General features: G+C 39.8%; 1 protein-coding gene across 5 annotated transcripts in view; it reads right to left on the minus strand.

Annotated features, from left to right (window-relative positions):
• The window catches only part of NHSL1 (NHS like 1), a 243738-nt gene that overhangs the window by 125022 nt on the left and 101548 nt on the right, over positions 1-17168 (minus strand). The gene's annotated exons all lie outside the window — the stretch shown is intronic.

Raw genomic sequence — 17168 nt, forward strand, 5'->3', positions numbered from 1 at the left:
TTTGTAGTCCATTGTTTTTTTATTTCTAAATCTGACCTCTTAAAATCCACCTTCATACATCTTTCCAAAAGAACTCCAATTATTCCATTCTCTCCCTTGGAGGAAAAATAAAGTCATGTTTCCACTTACGTAAAACACACAAGATAAGGAAGGACAAATGCCAAACTCCCCATCTAGCAATAAAGGCCCTTCTGGACTTGGACTCAATTCTTTTTCCAAACTATTCTAGAGATGTCCCCTTAAGTGGCTCTGTGCCGAGTTCCTTGGGGTCTTGCACCGCCACATCCTGCTTTTCACTTCTCTGAAGCCTCCTTTAACCCAGCTCCTTCCCGCAGCAGAATCAATCTCAGCCTTGCACAGTGTCACCATGGCTTTTTAGTCATGCAGCTGTCATGGGGTTACAATTCTGCCCACCTAAAATGAGAGTTTCCTCAAGCAGGGACTTGCTCATTTACACTTAACTTCCAGTGCTGTGCAGGGTACATGAAACACGATAGGCAATCAATGTTTGTACCATAAACATACAAAGCCAGAATTATTATTACTTCGCCATTTCATCCAAAAGCAAATGGTCAGTGGAAAGTATATAAAGCCTAGAGGAGACACATCAACAACATACTGATTCCTATGAAAAGTCATAACATATCTAATATGTTCCCTAAAATTAAATAAATGGACACTATTTTCCCTATACACAACTGTATTAAAGCTCATTATTAAATGAAAGTGTCTAATCATTAATAGTTAAACTTTCTGGTGGGGTACTTATAAATCATCATTTCTTTAAAGGTTAATAGTCTAAAGAGTCTGATTTCCACACACAGATACCATTCTCTCCCAAGGCAGGTTTACCAGAGCAAACTCGGAAAGCAGTTTTTCCTATTCTCATTCTGCCTGAAATAAATATTTGAAGGATGATGAAAGTGGAAAACAAAAAAAAAAAAAAAAAAGAGAGAGAATTTTTCTGGAAGTATCTATTACAAGAATATTGACGTAATATGTCCAGCTGGAGGGAGGGTACCAAGAGATGTCATAGTAATGACTCCAAATCCCCTTTATCAGTGAACTCACAATGAAATGTATTATAGGAGAGAAAAACAAAACCACTAGAGTGTAAATTTCATTCACTTAAAGCTCGGTCATTGCCATTATGCCTAATATATGGACATTATATTTTGGAGGGTCAAGGTTAAAGTATATAAAAATAATCTCACAGGAAAGATACAGTATCATGTCCTTTCATGCTATATATTTCGTCAGTGTGCTCCTGGACAGACAGACTCCCACAACACACAGACCAAAGGGAACCTCCCCCCCCCACCCCCCGCAAAAAAGTAATCTATGATAAAGAAGCCATTTCTGTCATTTTCTCTTAAGCATCTGAGTAATCTGAGGAAGTGAAAAAATATAACCAACCTTCAACTATAGAAACAGGTACAACACTTCTACCCACAAAATCACCATCCCTAAATCATTCTTTTTTTTTTTTTTTTTTTTTTTTGAGACTGAGTCTTGCTCTGTTGCCCAGGCTAGAGTACCATGATGTCATCATAGCTCACAGCAACCTCAAACTCCTGGGCTCAAGTGATCCTCCTGCCTCAGCCTCCTGAGTAGCTGGGACTACAGGTGCACACCACCACACCCAGCTAATTTTTCCTATTTTTAGTAGAGACGGGCTCTAGCTCTTGCTCAGGCTGGTCTCTAACTCCTGAGCTCAAGTGATCCTACCACCTAAGCCTCTCGGAGTGCTAGGATTACAGGCGTGAGCCACCGCGCCCGGCCCTAAATCATTCTTAAGAGAAGACAGTCTACAAATCAGAATTATTCAAGTTCATGTACCTGCCAACCAGAAGGACCACAAATTCTGCCACAATTTATGTCTTAATAAAACATAAGCCCATAATCAGGGAGAGTAACTGGACCATAATTGCTTTTAATCATCAAGCAAAACGATAAAATCCCATTAGATATACTAAGATATTAAAAGGAAGATATCCCAAGTTTAATGTCCAGCCTCCTGATGATTTCTCATAGATAACTGAATACATTACTCTAATATTTATATTATTTAAGACACATAAATTTAGTTGGCTTTGTTTTGAAGCCAAATAGATTATTTGAATAAACCTCAAAGCTCTGTAAAGAACTACAGAATTTCTACAAGAAAGGTAGCTTAAAATCACCACCTTCGCCAACTTTTGACCCACTTTAATCTCAGTGACAACACTTCAGGGAAGGAGCTAATCATTTCCTTTTCAACTGCCAAGTCTTCTGAGTCGTAAGGCAGTTTGAAACTTCAGAAATAGTGAGTTATTTCAGGACCCATAGGATTTATAAAGATAATGGCTTGAGGAAACCACAGCATTTAGGCTCTTTCAGTCTTTTTCCCTGTCCTTAGGAGTTTAAAAATAAGCAAGAAAACGATTCTTCAAATTGGCAGACCAATTTCAGGGGTGGAGTCTTGCCACAGTGCATGAAAATCACAGAGTTACAAGATCCACAGAGCACAGTGCATCCCACAAAAACAGCTCTCTTCTGACCCTCCTCTACGATCATGCCAAACATAATCTGAGCCTTTTCCTTTCCTTTTCTATTTTTGTTCTTTCTCTCTCTCTCTCCTCTCTCTCTCTCTCTCTCGCTTCATGTCAATAAAGTTCTAATAGAAGTAACTTACAATTCTGTTGTAATAGCTAAGCTTTACTTTGTGTTACATTTTTATTTAATGCATCTCTGTAAATTCAGCTATTAACTATAATAAATCTATGGTCACTCAAGAGGAAAAAAGGTACATGTCAACAATGGAATACTAAGTTTTAAAAGGCATTTATTGCTTCTGAGGCAGGTGCACTTCTGACAGCTCTATGAAGTTATTCACCTGTCTCTAGGGACTTCAGTCCACACAAAAGACGGGCGGAAGCCTGGGGCCCTTTGGGTTGTTGGTATGTTTTTGTTTCTGTTTTTGTTTTCTTCTTTCATTCTTTGAAAACTGAATGAATTTTGTTCTCAAGTGGAATAAAAGTGGTACCAGACACCCTGTCTTCAGGGCTATTCCTGCCCTTTTGCCTTTGCTATTGCTAGTAAGTTGCTTGTCTTCTGCACATCTGCTTAGAAAACTTTCTGCATGACACAGAGTGAATAAAAAGCTTCCAAACCTGCTCTGTAAGGTCAGCAAAGGAATCTGTCACTTGACCTTCACAGGGCAGTCAGGAATGTCAAAATTAAAGAAACTAATAGAAAGGAACACATGCTCAATACCATTTAAGAGGGAGAAAGGAATGTAAGGATGTGGCCGCACCGGGCAAGCCTGAGGGTAATACAGTCCTGAGCAGGCTAACTCACCTCTTCGGACCCTTCCTTTTTATTTGTCAAACAACAGATCAGACAGGGTTATCTCTGAGGTTCCTTCCAGCCCTAACACGTTAGCCTTGTTGTTAAAGTAACTCTACTTGGATCCCCTCATACCTTCAATTTAGAAACTATATATAAATATTTACTAAAACGCTCTCAATTGGCACTGACAGGAAAATAGGCGGTCAATGCTCCAATAAGATCTCTCTCTAAATAATTATTAAAGTTGGTTTCTCCAATTAGGTAAACACGAAACAGTCAGGATTCTTTGAATTTTCATTTCATCAGAAAAGAAAGACATCTTTAAAATTGTCACTATCTCTGAGATTTTTACAACCAAAACACCATGGTACCATGTTGGGTACCAAAAGCTTTTCTTATTAGGAGTGAGCATCTTTTGCCATAGCTCAATGTTTGGAGAACAGGAGAAAGGACAACGCTTTTTAAAATAGTCACTTTTCTCTGAGCTTCATTTCTTGAATCACAGAAACATTTTTTTTTTTAATGTCTATTTTCAACTAATTTGAATTGCATTCAAACATTTTTGTGTGCCTCCTCTGTGTAAATCATTGAGCACCACTGTGGGCCTAGAATGCAAAGGGGGATTATAACATTTCAACACAGACTACTAAAAGGCCACGTGAGGTCTGCATACTAGGACATTAGTGGTTTATTAAGAAATTTACAGAAAAACAGTCTCAGGTCAGCTTTTTCAGTATCATTGTATATAATTTCCATTTGTATTAATGACAATCAAATGGCATTTGAAGTATTTGGGGTCGGGTGCGGTGGCTCACGCCTGTAATCCTAGCACTCTGGGAGGCCGAGGCGGGCAGATTGTTTGAGCTCAGGAGTTCAAGACCAGCCTGAGCAAGAGCGAGACCCCCGTCTCTACTAAAAATAGAAAGAAATTATATGGACAGCTAAAAAAATATATATAGAAAAAATTAGCCGGGCATGGTGGCACACGCCTGTAGTCCCAGCTACTCGGGAGGCTAAGGCAGTAGGATCGCTTAAGCCCAGGAGTTTGAGGTTGCTGTGAGCTAGGCTGACGCCACGGCACTCACTCTAGCCCAGGCAACAGAGTGAGACTCTGTCTCAAAATAAATAAATAAATAAAATAAAATAAAATAAAGTATTTGGCCAAAAATGTTTAGTGGAGTAGAATCGGTTTCAAATGATAGAAATGTCTTATCTTCACCACTTCTTGACTTTTTAAAAGCGGAGAGTGTGAAAAAAGATACAAAATAGAAATTCTGGTGAGGCAATGTCAACTATATGAAAAATGAGTAAATATATTTGGTGTACAAATATCAGAGGGAGAGAAGAAAGGGAGTGAGAATCAACATGTTATTAGAGAAAGTGGTTAATGGTAAAACCAAAGCTTAATTAAGCCATGCTTGCTTACTAAGTGAAATAACGCAGTAGATGGTTATCCTATTTGAAAACTCAGAGTGATTTTTACAGAGTGTTTAAAATTTAATGTTTACAAAAAGAACTGGGATGCCCAAATACAGTCACAAGTCCGTAACAGGAACACAAACATGTACTTGATTCAACTGTACCAAAAAGAAAAGCCAACCGAAGATAAGCATGAAAAAAAAAAAAAAGAAAAAGCACATTTACATATCACAGTAACATCCACTTACCGAGAGATCCCTTTTCTGACAAACGTAACCACTCAAAACACAGCAAAGAAGCCATTAGTCAAAATGGCCTCTGACCAGACAGCATCACTCACAGGATTGCGGCTCAGGATCTCCTTCGTCTTCCAGTCGATACTCATGCCGTAAATGGGGTGGCCCAGACCCTCCGCACAAGGTCACAAATTAGAACACCAAACCACAGAGTGGTGAGGAAGACAGGAGCAGGCACAAGAACACTAGTGAGAAGAGAAAGCCTTACAGTAAAAGTAGAATACAACACAGTCACTAGAAGTTAAAGGACACGGTAGTGGAGACCCACTTTGTGCCATCGCAGAGATCCTTGCAAACCTCAACAGCCACCAGGGCATCACCAGATTAGCACAAGGTTCAGTGACTATTCTAAATGACACCAAGGCATCAAAATAAAATTAAACTGTACTCTGCAATTGAGCAGAGTTGTTGCACAGTGTCGTGGAAAGAGTGTGGGACTAAGTCACAAGTAATGGATGCAAATCCAGTCTATACCAATTATCTATATGGCTTCAGGCAAGTCACTTAATCTTTCAAGCACTGCTTTCTCACCACCAAAAGGGGCAATGTCACCTGTCCTGCCCACCTCACAGGACTGTAATCATGGTGAAATAAGACTATATGTGAGTGCTGCGCAAACCATGACCTATAAACAGGCTCTGTAATATAGATATATTTTAGAAAAATACTCATAAAAGATATTTTGAATTGTTTTAGAATTTTGAAAGATGAATGATTAGTCAAGCTTCTGTTACATGGAAATACAAATAAGTAAAAGGCATATTCCTCTAACATTATATACAAGCTAATATCTAGTCTATGTGATCGCAATTTAGAAAATTATCTCTAGGCAGGGCGCGGTGGCTCACGCCTGTAATCCTAGCACTCTGGGAGGCCGAGGCGGGTGGATCGCTCGAGGTCAGGAGTTCGAGACCAGCCTGAGCAAGAGTGAGACCCCGTCTCTACTAAAAATAGAAAGAAATTATATGGACAACTAAAATATATATCTACAAAAAATTAGCCGGGCATGGTGGCGCATGCCTGTAGTCCCAGCTACTCGGGAGGCTGAGGCAGTAGGATCGCTTAAGCCCAGGAGTTTGAGGTTGCTGTGAGCTAGGCTGAAGCCACGGCACTCACTCTAGCCCGGGCAACAGAGTGAGACTCTGTCTCAAAAAAAAAAAAAAAAGAAAATTATCTCTAACCAATCACTAGTTTTTTACAACAATAACTTTATGTTTCAAGGAAAACACTGCTTTTTTTTCCAGTTCAGACATAGGACCTCCGATACAAACAGGCTAGAGTCCAACAATCCAAAAGTAATGTTAAACAGACTAAACTTCACAACTCATTTTCCCCTGTGGGGAATGGACAGTGGGCCAGGAAGCACAATGACAGACAAACCTAGAGAAATCAGGCAGACATTGGTCAGACGCTGCTGTTCACGAGCTTTCCCTGGGCCAGCCAGCAGGTGCAAGGAGGCAGCCTGCGTGAGCAGCAGGCCCCCCACGCTGGGCCGCGGCAGGCAACAGGCTCTCATTGGAAATCGCCCAGTCCTGCTGCCAGTTTTCAGGCATTGCCCCTTACACACCGCCTGCCCCGGACTAGGGGCTCACAGATTCACCCACAAAAGGACTTACTATGGTGGAGGAATGCTTAGGTGCTCAGAGTCATAAGTCGGTTTTTGGACCAATGGTTTTCTGAGATGCACCACTAATCTGCAGTGTATTTCAAGGTACTCAAGGCACTCCTGCAGTGTGCCAGGCCTTTCTACACCACCAAGGCAACAGTGGACTATCCACAGAGACTCCATCATAGCTTGTAATATCTAAATATTAGGGAAAAGCTATCTGGCACACAAGCATAATAAAACCCGACTGAAAGAAGTGAAGTCTACTAAAAGCACCACCTTGCTAATTAAAGGCTGTGACCTAATGGAGAGTCATAAAATCAGGTTTGTAAGTGAGGAATGACATTTTCTGCTTAATAGAATAAAATAAAACAGAAGAGAAAATAGAGTATCACATGTAGACATGCAGCAAAGGTAAGTAATTTCACAGAGCTAGTGTGTGTGCGTGTGTGTGTGTGTGTGTGTGTGTGTGTATGTACGCACCAAGGATGGATTGAGAACCAAAGCAAAGTGTATTTATTACTCTGGACACAAGCAAAACTTTTAAGTCTCTGACTTATAAAACAAACTGGAATTAAATGTTGTGAGCACTGAAAAACCTAAAACATTCACACCATAGTTCCTTGTAGAAGATTCTTTTCCCCATTTGAAACAAACATTTATTGTGGAGAAAACTAGCTGCATTTCCTCAGAAACTAGAGAAAAGTACACTAATTGGATTTTTGTTGAGACCTTTATTAGCTGAACTTGGAACAAAACCTTCAGGATTTTTCAAGTCAGTGGTATAACCTTTCCCTGGCTACAGTGACATAAGAACATAGATCAACTGAATAAACCAACACATACGCCAGAGTATGGGAGGTAACCAAAGTCTGATGATCCCAAGGAATGTGGAAGGAGAGAAATTCAACCTCCTCAGCTCACAAAGCATCAATAGCACACAAATGAGACAAGGTGGCTCAAATGTGCTTATAAATGAAACAGAACTAAGATCCCTAGGACAGAACAACATTCAGGCATGCATACTTAAAGACAAACAACTGGACTTGGGAAGCTAGCGAGGAAAAAATTATTAAAAACATCTTTTTACAGTAGGAATGGAGTATGCTGATTAACTCAGCAATAAAACTGTTAATGCTTTAAGGTAAAAATCAAAGTTCTTTTTCCAGGAAGTCAAAGCACTCTGTGTACTTTCTGTTGGTGAAAAAAAAAATTATGTAAATAAATAACTGCCAGGCAAGATGATCACAGCAACCAAACCAAGCACCAGCCACAACCACCCACAAAGATAAATTCACAAGCTGCCTTTTGTATGCTTTGTAAAAGAATCCCCGACCAATCAAGACTAAAGCAGTACACACCTGTGTTCAGGTAAGAATTCTGGTTTATCTCAAAATGTAATCCAGAAACACCAGATACCAGATTCTACTTTAGCTGAGGCATTTCTAGTTACAGAGCGAAAGAGAACCTTACAGGCAAGGGAACTGTACAACGACCAAATATAATTGATCTTCATTTTCTTTTTTCATGTTTATAGAAAAAACAAAAAGCAAGTGATACAGTTTATTGAAGTCTCAACTGCTTGTGGATTTTACTTACAAATGAGTTTTCCTTCAAGGAAGGTAAACATATATTGAACCTAAACCTGACAATAATTTACTTGTACCACTAAAATGATTTTAACCAGTGAATAGGTTAGCCTTTCCCCTTGTTCCACACCTTTTTCCAATGATGTACAGAAACTGTATTAAGCTACGTCTTAAAAACAAACAGACCTACAATACTGCAAGCACACAGTCAGTCATGCTAGCAGCATATTCAGAAACCTGACTGAGTGTCCACAGACCATCATTTTACTGACTTAGGAATGAGATCAAAATGCTCTTAGCAAAGGCGAGCAGGACAGAGAAGGATGGACACTCACTATCTCCTCTTTCCTTATAGCTTATCCCCTCCTCCTCCTGCCAGTCTATTGCCATCTTCTTCCATGATCCTCTATTCAAGAGGGCGTGAAAATGGAAGGATAGAGTCCCTCTTCATTCCACCCTAATGAGTGCCTGCTCTAGGAAAGGCCCCATAGGCCTGGTCGCTCCAGACAACCTCACAATTCAAGCCATTTTCACACTGAATGGAGGAGAGACTAGCTCCTCAGTGTGGCTTTCTCAAAAAGTTGCTTTATATCAAGTCTACGAGGCAATAGGAGCTCTCAAAACACGAGAACCCACGATGTGCCACCCACAGGACGCACACACCCAAACATGCACCCGGACACTTGGACTGAGTTTAGCAAAGGGTGGTATTGGCAGAGGAAGCACCAGCTGGGAAACCTGCTAACAAATCCTCCTCCCAAAACCCCCTACTGGGGGGATGGCCTCAGACAACCACTTGGCTGGGCAAACACTCACCATTTATCATATATGTTTAAATATCTGAAGTGTGATGCAGTCAGTGCAATGATGGGTTTTAGCAAGAACTAAGCGTTAGTTTAATAGCTATGACAACTAGTTAGTTATCAAACATCAGCCATGAAATGATAGCAAACACTCAGAGATGCTGAAATTTAATGGTATAGAGGAGAGGTGTGGTACGGGCTGCAGAGGGCTGGGCCGTAGGCATCACTGCAACCAGCTTCAAGCTCCCCCAGCTTTGTACCATGCACACTGTGTAGATGAACAGCATGTACGTTGATTATACGTAAGTTTTCCAATCACATTTATTAAGACAGTGGTCATCATAAACATCATCTTTAATTAGGAAGATTAGAAATATAAGGTGAGGACTGCCTATATTTCATAAAGCTAGAAAAAGTGCAACTATACCTTTGAAAATCACAGATGCTGTTGCTACAGGAACAAGTATTTAAAACCTGTGGCTTCCTTAATAAGGATGGCCTAACATAAAAATCGGTAGTTTCAGAACAGCTTTTCCTCGTGTGCCTGTATAATCACTTCAATCAGCACTTTGTTCTCAACTCCTACAGCTCCTAGATGACCTGGTTCTCATCCCTAATGTTCCAATCCATTCTGCACGCCATAACCAGAGAAGTTCTCCTTCAACATTGCTTTGACTGTGTATTCATGCAACGGATAGTTGCTTACTATCTGCAAAGTGCAACGCACTGGATAAGACACAGGCTAAATAAACTTCAAAAAGCTTCAAACCCAGGAGAGGTATGGAGCACATACCCAAATTCTCTCAAAGCAGAGTATTTGCCCTTAAACCAAAGTGATTAAGTCTGTGATTCCAAAACACCCTAGGTATTTTCAACGCCATTTCTCCTTCTGAAGAATTGTACTCGGTTCCCTATCTCGCCACATCTGAGTTTCTCTGCCCAGTTTTCAGTTCCAATGATCTGATCCTTCTTTGCTTATCTAACAAACTATTATTTTTATTGGACACATATGATAGCCAGACTACATTTATTAGGTGAATTAATTCACATAAAGTGTTAATAATAGTGTCTAGCCATGGTAAGCACTCACTAAATATTAGCTATTGTTAATACTTATGGGTGGGTTGACTGAGTCAGATATAACTTTCAACTTAGTATTTTAATCATTTCAGGATTTGACATAAACACTGAGGTACAAATTCCTCCAAGGATTATGTAAAGAAGCGACAGCTTCCATTGGAGTTGCCTAGGTTATACAAGTACTCCAAAGACATTTATTTCTACACTAAAAATCAACATACCAGTTAGTATATTCTATATTAAGATAAAGACTTTTTTGAACAATTATTATAACTATAGATAGTGAAGAGATTGCCAACTCAATGGCCGATATCATTAAATACAACCAGATCCAATTTATAGGCTGACAGTGTATCTATAAAACAAGCACTCATTTATTCGACAAAGAAACTGTACTTGCTACTGATATGCATGATGAATAGGCATTACCCCATTTTACAGAAATGAAAACTAGAGCATAAAGAGATCATGTGACTTAGTCCAGGTCATACAATTAGCAAGTGACAGAGCAAAACATTCAGATGTCCTGACCTAGTGCTCTTCACACAACTCACTCATTCCTTCAACTACTATTTGTTGATCACCTATTATGTGCCAGACAAAAATCTCTCCCATCCTGGAGGTTAAATTCTAGTTGGAGGAGATAGATAACGCCATAAATAAATACATAGAGTACATATTTTATTAGATGGTGGCAAGTGCTTTGGAGAAAAATAGAGGTGTGAGATAGCAGATCAGGATGAGGATAGATGTGACCATTTTAGATATGGTCACTAAGATGACTTGTGAGCAAAGACCTGCAAGAGGTGAGGGAGGAACCAGGCGCACAGCTGGGGCTCTGGGTAGAGGGGAAGGTCAAGTGTAAGAAGCCCAGTGTGCTGTAGAGGAGAGTGACAGGAAGGCGTGGAGAGGCAATGGGCTGAGGGAGGCAGACCACACAGGACCTTAGGGAACACTGTCAAGGCTTGGTCATTAAGCTGTCTGAGAAGGAAAGCCATGGAAGAATTTCAAGCAGCTAAGTTACATGGCATTACTTACGTTTGGTGTTTAAAAGGGTCATCAAGGCTGCTGTGTTACAGTGAGCCTGAATGGGGGGGTGTGGGGGGCACACAAAGGTGGAAGCAGGGAAACTAGTTAAGAAAAGACTGCAATAGCACCCTGAAGCCTCTCCTCATCAGGTCTGGCATCATCAATTCCATACCTCCTCTCTGTTCACTAATGGCAACTTTACTACTTGGCCAAAACAGTCACGATCAAATGTTTTTACAAAATGTTTGATACGTGCATAGCTTGAGTGGCGCAACAGTAAATAGCAGGCTGTAAATAGCAACCACCAAAAGGGTTCCCATAAACCGAACCCTCTCTTTTGCTACACTCAAAAAAGTTCAGAGTTTGGAGCACTGGTAGTAAGCACGCAGTGCTACCTAGAACCCATCATTCTTTAAGCCAAATTCAGAAAACATTTGTTTGGCACATTAGCTTATGCAAATAGCACTGTTTAACTGAGTCCCAGAGAAGTTGTGTTCACCCTTTCAGCAATACTGAGCACTTAGCCTTGGGGATAAAAAAAGATATATGACTAGTCTCTATCCTAAGAGACTTCACAGTCTAGTTCAAGACACAGACAAGTAAACAAATAAGTATAATCCAGTGTATGATAAATGCAATTACACAGGGATGATGAAGGTAGAGAAGTAACAGAGAAGGGAGTAATTAGTTCTGCCCTGAGGGGATCAGGGAAGACTTCACAGAGTTTTCTTTTTTTTTGAGACAGAGTCTCACTCTGTTGCCCAGGCTAGAGTGAGTGCCGTGGCATCAGCCTAGCTCACCGCAACCTCAAACTCCTGAGCTCAAGCGATCCTCCTGTCTCAGCCTCCTGAGTAGCTGGGACTACAGGCATGCACCACCATGCCCGGCTAATTTTTTCTATATATATTTTTAGCTGTCCATATAATTTCTTTCTATTTTTAGTAGAGATGGGGTCTCGCTCTTGCTCAGGCTGGTCTCGAACTCCTGAGCTCAAACGATCCGCCCACCTCGGCCTCCCAGAGTGCTAGGATTACAGGCGTGAGCCACCGCGCCTGGCCTCCTTCACAGAGTTTTCTTAAGGTTAAGTAGGAAGTCACCAGGCAGAGGAGGGGATTGGAGACAGCAAGAGAGGTAGAAGACCATTCAGAATGGAGAATAGCATTAACTAAAGTATTTGATAGGGTATTTTGTAGCTTTTTAAAAACTCTAATTTGATAGAAAATATTATAATTAAACCAAAAAACCCTGAAATTACATGGAAATAAAACACATTCTTTAACAATTGCAAGAGACTTATAAAAATTAACCCTAATTAATATGCAGGGTCATTTAAAATTATTTTTAAAATAATGGTTTGTAAAGATCAATTTCAAAAAAAAAAAAAAAGTTTCTGCAACTCAGCAATTATATTTCAATGGAAAAGAATACAGTTTACTCACTTCCAAACCCAAACCCTGACAATAAGTTACTTTTATCACTCTATTACTAGTAATCTAAATAAGTGTCTAAATCTCAAAGCAAACCCACAAATTTTTTAAAGTAATAAAAGAAGGATATTAGATAAAATCATTTCAATAGAACGTCAACAATTCAATTACCAAATAAACACATTTTTGCAATAAAACAAGGCAGTGAGATAATAAAGGTTCCCAAGTTCGGAAGAAAAAAGTAATCGAAGGTCAGTAAAGGGCAGTCTCAATGGACCAAATAAAATATTAAGCGGCACTCGCTGTCTGTCTCTTTCACAGAATGTCAACTTCAGTAGGAAGTAATTGGGAAAACATTACATTCACTGGTCTCTTTGTTAAGACAACAGGATAAACACCACTTAGCCATTTTTCTGATGTATGGAGTAACGCTCAGAATAAAGAAAACTTACTTATCTGGTTTTACTCATAAATTTGGGATGCCACTTTGACAATATTTGCCAATAATTTTTAGGCTGCCTTGATGCCATAAAGAAGTGATCCTTAAGTCCCACAATTTTAAAGATTTTATTATCAAAAATAAATCATAGCTATTTACATGGAAACAGGATCTTGACTCTTGACCTTGCTGCTTTTAGATTTCCATACCACTTTTCTCCATTGTAATATCTGAAATACTGCTAACCTAATTATACACAAGGATCCTATTCTCTGCAACTATTTTATTAGGGGGGAAATTGGGATGAAATTACTTTACATACAGCCAACTCCCACACTCAAGATTGATTATCTAGTGTATGGATTATTCATTACCCTTGACACCTAGTAAGGCTATTCTCTGGCCATGTTTGTAGTGGCTGGGAAGGAAGGGCCCTGACATTCAAATGATTCAAATCGGGTAATGTTATAGTCCATAATGATAAAGTCCAGAAGGAAATGACGAAACATTGTTTTAAACAAGGCTTTGCATGTCAATGAGCCTCTCTATCCGCCGATCAGCCAATACCAGGATCATCAATCATGACTCTGTCCCGTTAAATGGAGAGCTGAGACCACAACAAAACATGCTCCGCTCAGTGAGAGGACACCCCATTGTTATTCCACCTCTTGGGTTTGATTTGAGTGAGGAAGAAAAAGGGAAGCACAGAATAAACACTACCAGTCATTAGTTTTCCTTGAGAACCTTCCACAGTGAGCGCTGCAAAAGAAGCAGGTACTTGTTAAATTGTGTTTAATTAAATGGTAACAGCCATAAAACCATGCAAAACACGAAAATGTTCCAAATAAAGTACCTTTAGCTGGACCTTCTCATCCAGGTCATTCCTGTTACACTTCTTCACAATTATCTTACATTTTCTCTTTAATTCCCCTTTAGACTTCTTATCTGCTTCTCCATTTAAGTATGAACTCCCTGACTTCAGGGCCTGTGTGCTATCTTTCTTTGCATCCTGCACACAGTACTCGGTAATAATTCTCCCAGTAAAAGCTCTCACAACTCCACATGGAAAGCTACTTATTGTCTCATCTACAACTGCATTCCACTTTTTAACTGTGCAGAAGATACTGACTCAAACCCTTGATTTTATGGCTAATTAAATCAAAGCATCATCTACTATTGTAGTAGGTCATATCACACTAGGAATATAAGAACTAATAATTGCTGTTACCCAATTCGTTCTTATCTCTCTGAGTACAAATGTCAATACAGAGAGTTTTGAAACTTGTCACGTGGTGTAACAAAAGAAAACATACAGGTGCTTATGAGTGATTGCTTCTTACATAGGAATGTGTATCTTCTTTTTTTATATATATATTTTGAGACAGGGTCTTACTCTGTTACCCAGGCTAGAGTACACTGGCACGATCAAAGCTTACTGAAGCCTCAAACTCCTGGACTCAATTGATCCTCCAGCCTCAACCTCTTGAGTAGGTAGGCCTACAGACACGCATCACCCCGCCCAGATAATTTTTGATTTTATTTTTAGAGATAGAGTCTCTCGCTATATTGCCCAGGCTGGTCTCTAACTCCTGGCCTCAAGCAATCCTCCCATCTTAGCCTCCCAAAGCACTGGGATTACAGTCATGAGCCACTACGCCCGGCCACAATATGTATCTTCTAATTGCTTTTTAAGCTCAAGAATAGTAGTCTAAGTAGAAAGATACATATTAGTAGCTTCTAATCTTATAAAAAGATACTTCCAAAGAAATCTCAAGCATTGTAATTTTATTTTTAGTTTCTTGACTCTAAGGAACAACATTGAATCATAAAGCTATGGACTTGTTGTACTGATAGAAATCCACAGGGGTAATCACTTTAAAACTTTATTTTGATGTTCCTGATAAGCAATCCAGCATAGAAGTTCCCTGTTAAAAGACCTTCTGTCTTAGAAAATGAATGTGTGTCTTTTACAACATACTATCCACACTGATAGTGGGAAGTCAGCGGGCTAATGGTGCAAAGCAGTGATACCTGGAGACAGTGGGCAGGGAACAGGCAAGCAACGTGGCCTTGCAGCAGCTGCTGGAGAGGGAGAAGGCCAGGAGGCTGCGGAACCAGACTCCCGCCAACCAGAGATCCCATGGGGGGACGGTTGGTGTGAGGATGGCTTCTTAAGCTAAAACTGCCCTACCTCTGACTATCACCGCTTGACGGTAGTGTGGGGGGCAGGGAGGGGACGAGGGAGAGTAGGGTTTTAGAAATCTGTATAAATCAAAAAATGTTAATGTAAGGGAGGAGGGTCGGGGAGTAAACTGAAAGGAAGGTGGAGTAAACTGAAAGGAAGGTGATCTGGGCAGACAGATATAAAAGATGCCATACATTCCCACCACACCAATGTGTCTTCCAATGCATATTTATTCACAAGCAAATCCTACTGTGGCCATTCTTAGTACTGACTGATACAATCTTTGCTAGGGTTTCAGCTTATCTGATGCACTTAAGAAAGAACTTCAATCTGTATAATTTTTCTTCCAGACTTTTCCTCTTTTGATCTGCTAGTGTAAACAAATGTCACTTCTGCATTTCTCCAAAGGAAAGAATTATATGGAATAAAGATCAACTGTTATAACATGCCCCTGAGACAATATGTTTAAGTTGGAAGCCAATTTTCTTTTGTAAGTCAAATGTGAACATAAAACATAACATTGAATTTTTTACCTATAGGCAGCTTTTTAAGGATTCTAACTCCATATGTCAAGAATGATAATATTATTCATGCCCAATTATTTCTAAAACCTATAGAAACTTACACATTGTATTATGCCCCTGTTTATCTTCATGAGGCTACTGTATGCCCTATTAAAATAAGGGATAAAGGGTACAATATTTGGTATTGTTATCTTAGCAAGTTCTTCCTTCACTTCACAAGTCACCCTGTCCTTTACAATGACTTCTTTATCTTCCATAAGTCAAGTGTACAGTATTTGCCTTATTTCCCAACTAAAACTAACACATGCAAATTCAGTCACTTTCTTTTAGTGTTAATTTAGATGAAGCATCTACAATAGAAATCCTGAAGCCACCCACATGTACACAGTCTTTAACAGAAACTTGACAGCAGTTGACTTAAAGTAAAACAAGTCCTAAAAAGCAACCTTCAACAAAGACCAAAGGAATCAAAACTACACCCTCCAGCAACCACAGTACTACTGTATCCACCCTTCAAACATTTTTGCTTCAAACATTACAACCCAACCATTTCCCAAAACCACAGCTTAGTCCTGATTTAGAAAAGTAAAGTTCACAGACTTACTAAACTACACAACTGGAGCCAAGAAAGCACAAATGCCTTTTCTAAGCCTGGCAATTATACAGCACCTGAACTAAAAACCCACATTTTACCGCTTGGAATGAGTAGATCACCGTTGACCACCTTCATGACATAATAAACAACTCACATCTTCAAAAAGTATTAACTAGTCCCTCTAGTGCCACAGTTTAATAGACAAGAACAAATGGTTTAACACACGTTATCCCTGAAGAAGGGTTGCATTTAATTCTCAGACTGTGCGATATAATTACTGTACTCATAAGCACGTACTTAACTTAGTTGATTGTCTCACATTTCAGCAGTTTTGCTTCCCCAAAGAGGGGGAAGAACAGGTCTCTGAAAGAGTCCAGCGAGGTTTCTCTTGGCACAAGGAAGAATGTGATAAACAGGGAAAACACAATCACGCGGAATGTCTGGACTAGGTCCCTTTGTAATACTTAAATAGCGCTCCCCTACTGGGCTTTGCCACGGCACCGAATGGAGAAACCATTTTAAAGCTTAACAATTCAGTCTCTACACATTCTAACAGGAAGAACTCAGCAATTCTAAATACAAAATAGGGGTGTGTTAAGAAATATTGAAACATTTCCCTCTCTCCCAGCAGGACTGGTATTTTTCTTCACCTTGAGCGAGGCAAAACATGCTAATCCTGAGAACAGAGACCAACACTGGTCTGAAAAGAAACTTGACAGAAATCCAGTAACTCCTTCTGGCAGAGATATCAAGGGTAAGCACCTGGGTGTGTTCGTTTCCCCCAATGCCACAGCCCAACACCTGTTTAATTCAGGTGTTCGTGTAATTCATCAATCTTCTTAGAAG

The sequence above is a fragment of the Eulemur rufifrons genome, chromosome 15 (genome assembly GCF_041146395.1).
Source record: "Eulemur rufifrons isolate Redbay chromosome 15, OSU_ERuf_1, whole genome shotgun sequence".
NCBI classification, from domain to species: domain Eukaryota; kingdom Metazoa; phylum Chordata; class Mammalia; order Primates; family Lemuridae; genus Eulemur; species Eulemur rufifrons.